Below are 10,950 nucleotides of genomic sequence, written 5' to 3'. Positions count from 1 at the left end.
CTTTTTTTCACAAAACTCTTAAAGACCCTGACTTAATTGCTTAACTTCCAAGTAAGAAAGTGTTCCCATCTTTCTCTATGTTCCCTTCTCCCTGTGCCCTACTATTCACCCCATGCCAACCTCTCCTCCAGGGTCTCAAGCCCACCTGGTGTTTATTGGTCACTGGAAGAGTCCCCAACCCAGAAAACCTCCAGTCCTCCTTTCACTAAGTACTCCAGAGAACAAAACATATTCTCCCTCTTTCTCCTCTTCCCATCCAAACCCCTGTTTGGCAGCAATGCAAATCTCAGTTAAGTGTAGAGGAAAAATCAGGCCAACTAAACTAATTCACTCTAAGGTGTGAATGATTGATAATCCCATAAACATCCCATAGCTATTTGCATTTTTAAAGATCTTCTTTGCCCTACTGAATTTCTGTTTGCATGCATTTCAAGCTAGAGAAGCAGAGAAAGTTTTTTTGTTTTGCTTTTTTAAACCACATAAGCAACTTGGGATCTGTCATATAAAGGTCAGGTCATCTCATTTTAATCACTTCACTGGCTTAGTTAAAACCATTGGGCCTGCATTATTCTCACTGCCTTAATACTATGCTGGGGCCTGCCTTGGCCAAAGCAACCTGAATTAAGTAAGTTCTCTGCACTTGATCCTTGAAAATCTAGACCTAAACTAAGGGGGTTTTGTGTTCATCTTGCATCACTCTATCCTTGGCTGAACCAGACAGAAAGTTCCCCTATAACCAGTAGGGCTGCATGTAGGCCACACTTTTGTTGGCATGTAGCAGATGAGGAATGAAAGGAACTCTGAGTTTTATGAGTTTTATGTCTTCCTGCTGCCTGCCCTCTACCTCCTCATAGATTCTGCTCTAGTCCCTTAACCCTCTGAACTATGGATTGAGTTCCACATCGGAACTCCTGGTGATCACTCATTGCAGCGTGAGGGCATCACGGTGTGAGGGCGTGATGACCACATAGACTTTTATTAATAGGATTGTATTATTTTCCATATGAACAACTGTAAACTGACTTTTGTTTCACCCTGTATTGTTAGGGCTGCCAAAGGAGAAACACAGGAGGCCAAAAGTGGTAAAGAATTATGAATTTATTAGGTCATCTGGAGACCAGATGGGCTGAGCCCCAAAATGGCATCAGCACCCAGGGACAGGGAGTCAGAGATTTTAAAGAACTCCAGGTAGACTTTTTCAGCGGGGAATTCTCTGGGCAGGTCTGGATCCTGGGCAAGTCTGGAGGGGAAAGTTAACAAATATAATGTGTTCTAAGAGAAAAGGAATATCGATTGTGAGATGATTTAAGGATCAGTTTCCCTGGGGAGGGATATTGATTAAATTATTTGATCAGACCAAACATGTATATTAATACATTCATTTTTGTACTGACACAGTCATAAAATAAAATTTTAAAACAATTTTTTAGAGCCCTAGCCAGTTTAGCTCAGTGGAAAGAATGTTGGCCTGTGGACTGAAGGGTCCCAGGTTGGATTCCAGTCAAGGGCACATGCCTGGGTTGTGGGCTCAATCCCCAGTGTGGGGCATGCAGGAGGCAGCCAATCAATGATTCTCTCTCATCATTGATATTTATCTCTCTCTCTCCTTCTCCCTTCCTCTCTGAAATCAATAAAAATATATTTTAAAAAATTTTTGGAGGAAGAGGTCATGAAGGCAAAAGTGTCTAGAGCCCATGAAAGTCATAACACAGCCTTACTCAAGGTGACCTCTTCCAACAGTTTTTGCTGCTCCGCCACCTGTATCACTGTCAACTTTAGGAACAACCTCAGAAAAGGGGTGGCATTATTATGTCCACTGATAGAGAGGAAAAGAGGAACATAGAAGCTCAATAATTCTCTCAGAGTCTTGAGGTCAGAGGAGCTGCCTGACTGTGGCTAGATCATGACCTAGCACCGTGGTCGGCAAACTGCGGCTCGCGAGCCACATGCGGCTCTTTGGCCCCTTGAGTGTGGCTCTTCCTAAGCCTTAGAAGTACCCAAATTAAGTTAATAACAATGTACCTACCTATATAGTTTAAGTTTAAAAAATTTGGTTCTCAAAAGAAATCCAATTGTTGTACTGTTGATATTTGTCTCTGTTGACTAATGAGTTTGCCAACCACTGCCCTAGCAGATTGCTCGAGCAAGCGTCAAGGGATAGTGAATCAGCTTGCACATTATACACCTGGGGTGAGGTCTGAAGATGACAAGTGGTTTGCAACCTTCTCCCCACTCCCCAGGCCAATAAGTTTTGTTCTGTTCTGTAATCACCCACGCTAGGAGTCCCACAGGCAGGTACCACCAAATTATAGATGATGGGATGAGGTAAATGGCTTTTGCCAGCAGATCTGACCCAGTAGCAGGTCAGAAATGTTTTCTGCCCTTGCAAGATGCTGGCACAGGTGAGGATTGGCCATCTAAGCCAAGTTTCATCTGGTTGTCCCCTGTGAAGCCCAACCAGAGGGGCTCTGATGGAATTTCCCTGTGTGCTGGCTTTCTTCAAGGATAATTCCTTTGATGGTGCCAGGAGCCTGGCAGTTGCCTTTGAAAACTCTTGTTTTCATACAAACAATAAACTCTGGCCTGGAGAGAGCCAACTTGAGCCCAAACCATTCATCTTGTATTCCTTGCTCTCTCCCTTTCTTTAACTTAAAGGATCTGCAAAAAGTTAAAAATGGCAATTTCAGTGCTGTATAATAAGATGCTGAAATAAGAGTGATGTAGCCATGCTGGTTCACTAACACAAACAGTCACATAAAATATGCATGTGAGTACACCCCACTTTACAGGCCCTCAGGTGAGTAAAAGTCAAGACTTTGCAAATTGAATAATATGCTAAGTATACCAGTAGGTTGGATTTTTACCAGAATTCAGAGATAATTCCTTGTGCAAGTTCAGGACCTTTTGTGGTATTCATAACCTTGCATATATTTATGTATTTTATAAACTTGGATTTTAGTATATCAGGTTTACTCTAAGTAGAACACAAGCTATTTGTTAGATTCTGGAGTTCAACTTGGGACTCTAACTATAGCAGCAATATAAAGTATTAGAATGGAATTCATGGAAAAAAATTTAAAGCCCACAAAACTGTCTGAGGGATAGAAACTAAGTACTTGGAGGAAATGTATTAAGAATTGTATTAAGTAATAAAAACAGCAGAGGCGGGCATCCTGTACTCGGAAAGGATGATAATGTCCCTGACGTGTTCCCTGGGAGGTATGTTGCCTTTAAGTTGGTTTTCCATGGATTCAGTCTCTGGGCACATCTTCTCTATTTTCAAAACAACATCACATTTCTGCAGGGGTTGAGAGCAACCTGTGCTACAGTGATAAAGACCGTGTTTCTTGAAGAATATAATCCTCCGTCAGATGGCTGAGTACATAGATTCATCTGACAAATTTTACTGATCACCTACAAATTATCAAGTGCTCTGAAAGACCAGTTCCTGCCTTTTTGTAAATTACATTCTGGGGACAAAGCAGATATAACCAGGATGGCCATTGAGACAATCTTTCATGCACTTAGGAGTCATTGACCATTAATTAAAGAGTGATATAAAAATCCATTCTCAAGAATTTTGGGCTGGTGAGAAGGGTGATAGACCCTTTTGTAGACAGGCAAAGAGAGTTTGTTTTCTACTTTGTAATTTTTGCTTCCTGATACATAATATGTGCTATTAGTATTAATAACTCTTTGAAGCAGCTATACACTGAATATTATAAAAGACTAAACTGAAATTTGATATTAAGTTTGTGACAAAAGCCTATTGATGTTGATGCATCTATATTTCTGTCTCTCCCTCTCACTTCCTTTCTCTCTAAAATCAATAAAAACATATTAAAAAATAAAAACAAGAATATAGTATAACTGACAAAAGATGTCAATAGACTCCTTGAAATTAGTCTAGACAAGTCACTAAACCAAAAGACCTGAACAGACACTTCTCCAAAGAGGACATACAGATATGTTCATGGGTTGGAAGAATTAACATAATTAAAATGTCCATGCTACCCAAAGCAATCTATAGATTCAACACAATTCCTATTAAAATACCACCAGCATATTTCACAGAACTATAACAAATTCTCAAAAATTTATATGGAACTAAAAAGATCCTGAATAGCTGCAACAATCTTAAGAAAGAGGAACAAAGTTGGAGGGATCACTTTTAGTTGTCGTGGTGTTAGTAATTTTTTTTATTTGTCTAGCATATTTTTTCTACTTATTATTAAATCAACCCCAAATTCTTCACTCCTTGTTAAATCTCCTCTTAAGATGTTCAGTCACCTGAATGGTTTACAGATTTCATCTTCCTGAGAAACTCTTTGCCTCTCCAATAAGGAAGGACTGTTCTCTAGGCCTGGGCGTTCTCTCTCTCTCTCTCTCTCTCTCTCTCTCTAAATAATTTTTTTATTTTTCAATTACAGTTGACATACAATATTATATTAGTTTCAGGTATACAACCTAGTGCAGTGATGAGCTCAGCATGTCAGCATTTTGAAAAACCCTAACTTAACTCTGGTGCTATGTCACATATAGAAATTTTTTGATATTTGCAACCATAGTAAAACAAAGACTTATATTTTTGATATTTATTTTATATATTTAAATGCCATTTAACAAAGAAAAATCAACCAAAAAAATGAGTTCGCTTGTCACCTCTGACACGCGTGTCATAGGTTCGCCATCACTGACCTAGTGATTAGGCATTCTAAAACTTACTAAGTGATCATCCCAATAAATCTCATACCCATCCAACACTATACATAGTTATTAGAATACTAGAGACCCGGAGCACAAAAATTCATGCCCTGGGGTGGGGGGGGTCCTTCAGCCTGGCCTGCCCCCTCTCACAGCCCGGGAGCCCTCAGGGGATGTCCTACTGATAGCTTAGGCCCGCTCCCCACAGAGAGCGGGCCTAAGCCGAAGTCTGGCCTCCCTCTGCAGGAGGAAGGTGACGCTCCCATCACACCTCTGCTGCTGCCACTGCCAGCCTCCACGGCTGCCTGAGCCTTGGCTCTCACAGCCACCGGGGCTTGCCTGAGCCTCAGGCAGCTGCTACAGCTTTGTCCGGAAGGACATCCAGAAGACGTCTGCTCTAATTAGCATATTACCCTTTTATTAGTATAGATTATTGACTATATTCTCTATGCTGTACTTTACACCTCTATGACTGTTCTGTAACTACTAATTTGTACTTCTAAATCCCTTCACCTTTCCCCTACCCCTCCCATCCCTCTCCCATCAAGCAACTGTTAAAAAGTTCTGTATCTCTAAGGCTGTTTCTGTTATGCTGTTAATCTATTTTGATTTTTTAGATTCAATTATTGATAGATATGTATTTATTGCCATTTTATTGTTCATATTTTTAATCTTTATTTTTCTTCTTTTTAAAAAAAATATGTTTTTATTGATTTCAGAGAGGAAGGGAGAGGGAGACAGAGATAGAAACATCAATGATGAGAGAGAATCATTGATCGGCTGCCTCCTGCATGCCCCCTACTGGGGATTGAGCCTGCAACCCAGCATATGCCCCTGACTGGAATTGAACCTGCGATCCTTCAGTCCGCAGGCCAACACTCTATCCACTGAGCCAAGCCAGCTAGGGCTTTTCTTCTTCTTCTTAAAGAAGACCCTTTAACATTTCATGTAAGACTGGTTTGGTGGTAATGAACTCCTTTAGTTTTTTTTTATCTGTGAAGCTCTTTATCTGACCTTCAATTCTAACTGATAACTTTGCTGGGTGGAGTAATCTTGGTTGTAGGTCTTGCTTTTCACCACTTTGAATATTTCTTGCCAATCCCTTCTGGCCTGTAAAGTTTCTGTTGAGAAATCAGCTGACAGTTTTATGGGAGTGCCCTGTAGGTAACTAACTGCTTTTCTCTTGCTCCTTTTAAGATTCTCTCTTGGTCTTTAACCCTTGGCATTTTGATTATAATGTGTCTTGGTGTGGGCCTCTTTGGTTTCATATTATTTGGGACTTTGTGCTTCCAGAACTTGTATGTCTAGTTCCTTCACAATGTTAAGGAATTTTTCTGTCATTAATTTTGCAAATAGATTTTCAATTTCTTGCTCTCTCTCGCTTCTCCTTTTGGCACCCCCATGATGCAAATGTTGTTATGCAAGTTGTCCCAGAGGCTCCTTACACTATCTTCATATTTTTGGATTATTTTTCTTTTTTGCTGTTCTGATTGGGTGTTTTTGCTTCTTCACATTCCAAATTGCTGGTTTTATTCTTGGCTTCTTCTACTCTACTGTTGATTCCCTTATAGGTTATCCTTCATTCAGTTAGTGTATCCTCCATTTCTGATTGGCCCTTTTTTATGTTGTTTATGTTCTCACTAAGTTCCTGGGAGTTCTCAGTAAATTCTTTGAGCATCCTTATAACCATTGTTTTGCACTCTGTATCTGGCAGTTTTCTTACTTCCATTTCATTTAGTTCTTTTTCTGGAGATTTCTCCAGTTCTTTTATTTGTGACATATTTCTTTGTCTCTGCATTTTGGCTGCATCCCTGTGTTTGTTTCTATGTATTAGGTAGAGCTGCTATGTCTCCTGGACTTGGTAGAGAGGCCTTGTATAAGAGGGCCCAGTGGCTCAGCCTCCCAGGAGAGGCCAAGCTGTGAACCAAGGCTGGCTGCCACTAGTGCAGGGCCTGGGGCCACTTAGCAAGAGGTAGGAGGTACACAGATACTAGATGTTGTTCATTTGAGACATTTTAGGAAGGTTCAAAGCATGAGGCAAGAGAGGCCAGTTATATGGAAAAGCAACTAGAAACGGCTTGGATGGGCCTGCAAGTTGGGTCTGGCAGGGTTTCAGGGAATCACCAGGGTGGGGCTAACAGTGTGAGCCAGGTTAATGGAGACAGATATGGCTCTGGCCTGCCAGTTCTGTCGGGGGAAGGGCTCGGCCAAGGAACAATGGCTTCTGCCAGCACTTTTGTCTTGCCCCAGTGCCGAATACTTTAGTTCCTCTCCGTATGTCCCTGGTTCCTTTCAAGCTGCTGCCTCAGCACTGCAGCTTAGAGAGAGTGAGTCTGAGTAAGTCCATGCATGGGCCCTTTACGAGGAACTGACTAATACTCCAGCAGCCTACATGTCACTTAGCCATAATCCCCACAGCCCAAAGTTATGGCAGCTTCTCTTCCCAGCACTGGACTTCTTGTCCCAGCACTGGTGTGGGACTGGAGATGGGGGTGGGGGCAAGATATCCCTCCCAATTATAAACTATACAACGTCGATGTGGGATCAACTAGTTCCATGTCTCTGCCCCTCCTACCAGTCTCAATGTGGTTTCTTTAACTCCCTAGTTGTAAGACTTCCATTCAGCTAGATTTCAGGTGGTTCTGAATAATAGTTGTTCTGAAGTTTAGTTGTATTTTTGATGTGGTTGTGGGAGGATTTGAGTACTGTGTTTACCTATGCCACCCTCTTGATCAGAAGCCTGGAATCTCTCTTTTTGTCACTTCTTTGAGGAGTTCCTTCCCTTTTTTCTTGTGTTAGATATCCTGTTCCTGTATCCTCTTACCTGATTAGCTCTCTTGTTTTGGTGGAACACATTATCCTATAGTTGTCCAAGAAGGCTGCATAAGAAGAAAAATTCTTGAGACTTGGCATATCTGAAAATGTCTTTATTCTACCCTCACAGTTGATTGAGAACTTAGTTGGGTATAAAATTTTAAATTGAAAATATTTATCCTTCAGAATTTAAAAATTATCTCATTGATCTTTTAGCTTTCAGTGTTGCTATTAAAAGTTCTTAGCCATTCTGATTTTTTATTCTTTATATGAGATTTGTGGGAGTTTGTTTCTAGTGTTCTAAAATTTCTTATTGAAGTTCCCTGGTATGAGTCTATTTTGTTGTTGTTGTTTTGTTTGTGTCTATTTTTTTCTTTTGCATTAACACTTATGTGCCCTTTCCACTTATAATCTCATCTTTTAGTTCATGAGTTCATTTCCTCCTTTTTTTTTAGTTCTCTCTTTTGTAATATATGTTGCTGGGATATGGGATCTCCTGGATCAGGGTTCTAATTTCCCAATATTTTATCTTCTATTTTCATGAACTTGATTTTTTGCTCTATTTTCTTAGATGTTTTCTCAAATTTATCTCCCGATCCTTTTATCTAGTTTTCCTTATGTTATCTTATCTTTTATTATTAAGAACTTTGTTGTTGTTCTCTGTTATGTTTTTAATAGTAATATGGTTTTATTTTATGCTTATAGTATTTCTAAGAGTCTCACATTTTTTAGCTCCCTGCACAGTTCATTCATATATATATATACATATACATATTTTTTTTCAAGTTTATTGATTTTCTTTTTTTCTGTTCATGGTTTTCGCCTCTATCTTTCATATTAGAGACTTTTTCTCAGTATTCTGGTTGTTTCTTGTTTGTTTATATTTAAGAGTAGAGACTGAAAAGCTGATTAGAATCTCTCAGTGTAAGGGTAAGTGTTGTCAACTCTCAGTCTCCAATTTTGGACTGTTCTGTTTGTGGGGCCATTAATGTCAATATCTTTGTGCTTTTGTGCTGGTCATAGTCCCTAGAAAAATTCTTCAAATATCCCCCTGGAGATCAAATCCTAGCCACAAGTATTCTGTCATTTCATTTATTTGGTTTCAGTATAGTACTCTTGACTTGGGTGGACCTGCTACCTCCAGTATGGACATGCTCCAAATAATCACTCTCTGGTTAATTTTTCTGATATTTCTTGTTGCTTTAGGTAGACTCATATTAATTGGCTTTCATTTTTCTTTTGCTTACAGGAACTCTTTTAACATTCTTATAGTATGGCCTACTGGTGATAAATTATGTGAACTTTTGTATCTCTGAAAAAAAGTCTTTATTTCAGTTTTGTTTTTAAAAGATCTTTTCACCATGTATAGATTTATAGATTAAAATATTTTTTTCAATATTTTAAATATGTTGCTCCACCATCTTCTCACTTTCATTACTTTCTATGAGAAAATATCTGTCATCCTTATTTTATCTCTATGTAATGTAACTTCTTTCTCTGGTTACTTTTAAGGTTTTCTCTTCATCATTTAAGCAATTTGGTTATAAAGTACTCTGGTGTCATTTGTTTCATGTTTCTTTTTTTAACATTAAAATTTTAAAACATTTAATTTGATAAAAAACCTATGACCAAAATTATTTCACATAATTAAACTTATGCTGACTCTTCAATTAAAAAGACAGATCCACTGTCACAAGTATTTATATTTATGACTATTAAGATCTTCTTTTTCTAAATCTTCACTAACATTTATCTGTTTGAAAGATTCCTTGAGGTGGTATTTATACTTCAGTTTGAAAGTAGTTGAAAAATCCTCTTGCTGCTACTTGTTCAAAGGTTAAAAGTTTTCTCCAAGGTAATAGTTTTCCTCCATTCTCTGATTATAAAAATGGGAGCCCAGGTCTCTTATCTTTAAATTGTTTCTCATTTATTTGTGACCTAGTGTTTTTCTTTCCTCTTGATCTTCCCCTTGGTCTTCCTGTTAACTTATATTTCCTCTTTTTACATTTCTTCCTTTTTTTTCAGAATCTTTCAAAAATAGTTTTCAAAGTCAATGGTCTTGGTTCTAAATATGAGTCACTTGATGAATCTCTTGCTTGAACATTTCAGGTGAATGAACAAATTTTCTAATAGGATTTCTATGCCTCCATTTAGGTGAGTAAGGAAACACTGGGTTTTAAATAAGCTGCTACCAGAGGAAGAGTTATCACTTTGATTTCCAATTTCCATAGTTGAATCAGATGATGTTATGTAGTTCAGTTATGCATTTCTGGTATGTATTCTCCAAGTCCCTCTCAAAATTGTTATTCCTCACTTGTTCTTTGCTTTAACCAAATTTCCATTCAGGTTAGCAGCTTGCAACAAGCTCTGCCTTGGTGTGGGCCTCAGCTGCCTATTACCCCTGCAACCAGGCCTTGGAGGTCTGTATCCAGCAACCTCCGACCTCAGCACTCTAACAGGCAACAACCACCTGCCTCTGCAACTGGGCAGAAGAAAAGACTATGCCAACCACTTAATCCAACTAACAGTGGGGCCAAAATTTCACGATAACAATTTATCTCCGGAAGGAAAGTGAGAGGCGGGAGTTTGGGGGTGACCATTTTGGTTGCCACGGAGGGAGGAGCCTGTTTCATGTTCCTTGTGTTTGAGTTTCATTAGACTTTATGGATATGTTGAATACAATTATTCTTCAAGTATTTCTTCAGAAACTTTAATTACATGTATATCAGGCCACTTAAATCTGTCCTTCAAGTCATTGATGCTCTGTTGAGTTTTTCCATTTTTTTTATTTTTCACTGTTTGTTTTTTTTAGATAGTTTCTATTGCTATGTCTTCAAGTTTACTACCCTTTTCTTCTCAACTAATCCACTCTATTTTTTTATTTCAGGCATTGACATTTTCATCTCTAGAATTTTGATTTGGGTATTTTTGGGGTCTTTTTATTTTTTAAATATGTTTTTATGGATTTTGGAAAGAGAGGAAGGGAGAAGAAGGGAGAGAGAGAAACATCAATATGAGAGCAAAACATCCATTGGCTCCTCCCACATCTCCCCACCCCTGGGGATGGAGCTGGAAACCTGGGCATGTGCCCCAATGGGGAATTGAATTGGTGACCCTTTGGTGCACTGGATGATGTTCAACCAACTGAGCCACACCGGCCAGGGCTCTTTGGGTATTGTTTATATCTTCTATGTCTCTACTTAACTTTTTGAATTATGGAATACAATCATAATGCTTGACTATGCTTTTCTATCAATTTTAATATTTGCTTCAAACTACAACGTCATGTAATTTCCCTACATTCTGGGTGCATTTTTATTAATTGATTTTTCTCCTCATCATTGGCCATACTTTTCAGCTTCTCTATATGTATAATCTTTGACCCATGCCAGACATTATAATTTTTTCCTTGTTGTGTGCTCAATGTATTTG

At 38.8% G+C, this 10,950-nt stretch overlaps 1 pseudogene; it reads right to left on the bottom strand.

Moving 5' to 3' along the window:
* Positions 1-9,208: 9,208 nt before the first annotated feature.
* LOC139005224 (TATA box-binding protein-associated factor RNA polymerase I subunit D pseudogene) lies at positions 9,209-9,777 on the bottom strand (annotated as a pseudogene).
* Positions 9,778-10,950: the final 1,173 nt, after the last annotated feature.

Source organism: Myotis yumanensis, unplaced genomic scaffold (genome assembly GCF_028538775.1).
Source record: "Myotis yumanensis isolate MYYU_CA2020_CCGP unplaced genomic scaffold, mMyoYum1.0.hap1 SCAF_3, whole genome shotgun sequence".
NCBI classification, from domain to species: Eukaryota; Metazoa; Chordata; class Mammalia; order Chiroptera; family Vespertilionidae; genus Myotis; species Myotis yumanensis.
This window is presented reverse-complemented; position numbering and strand designations above follow the sequence as displayed.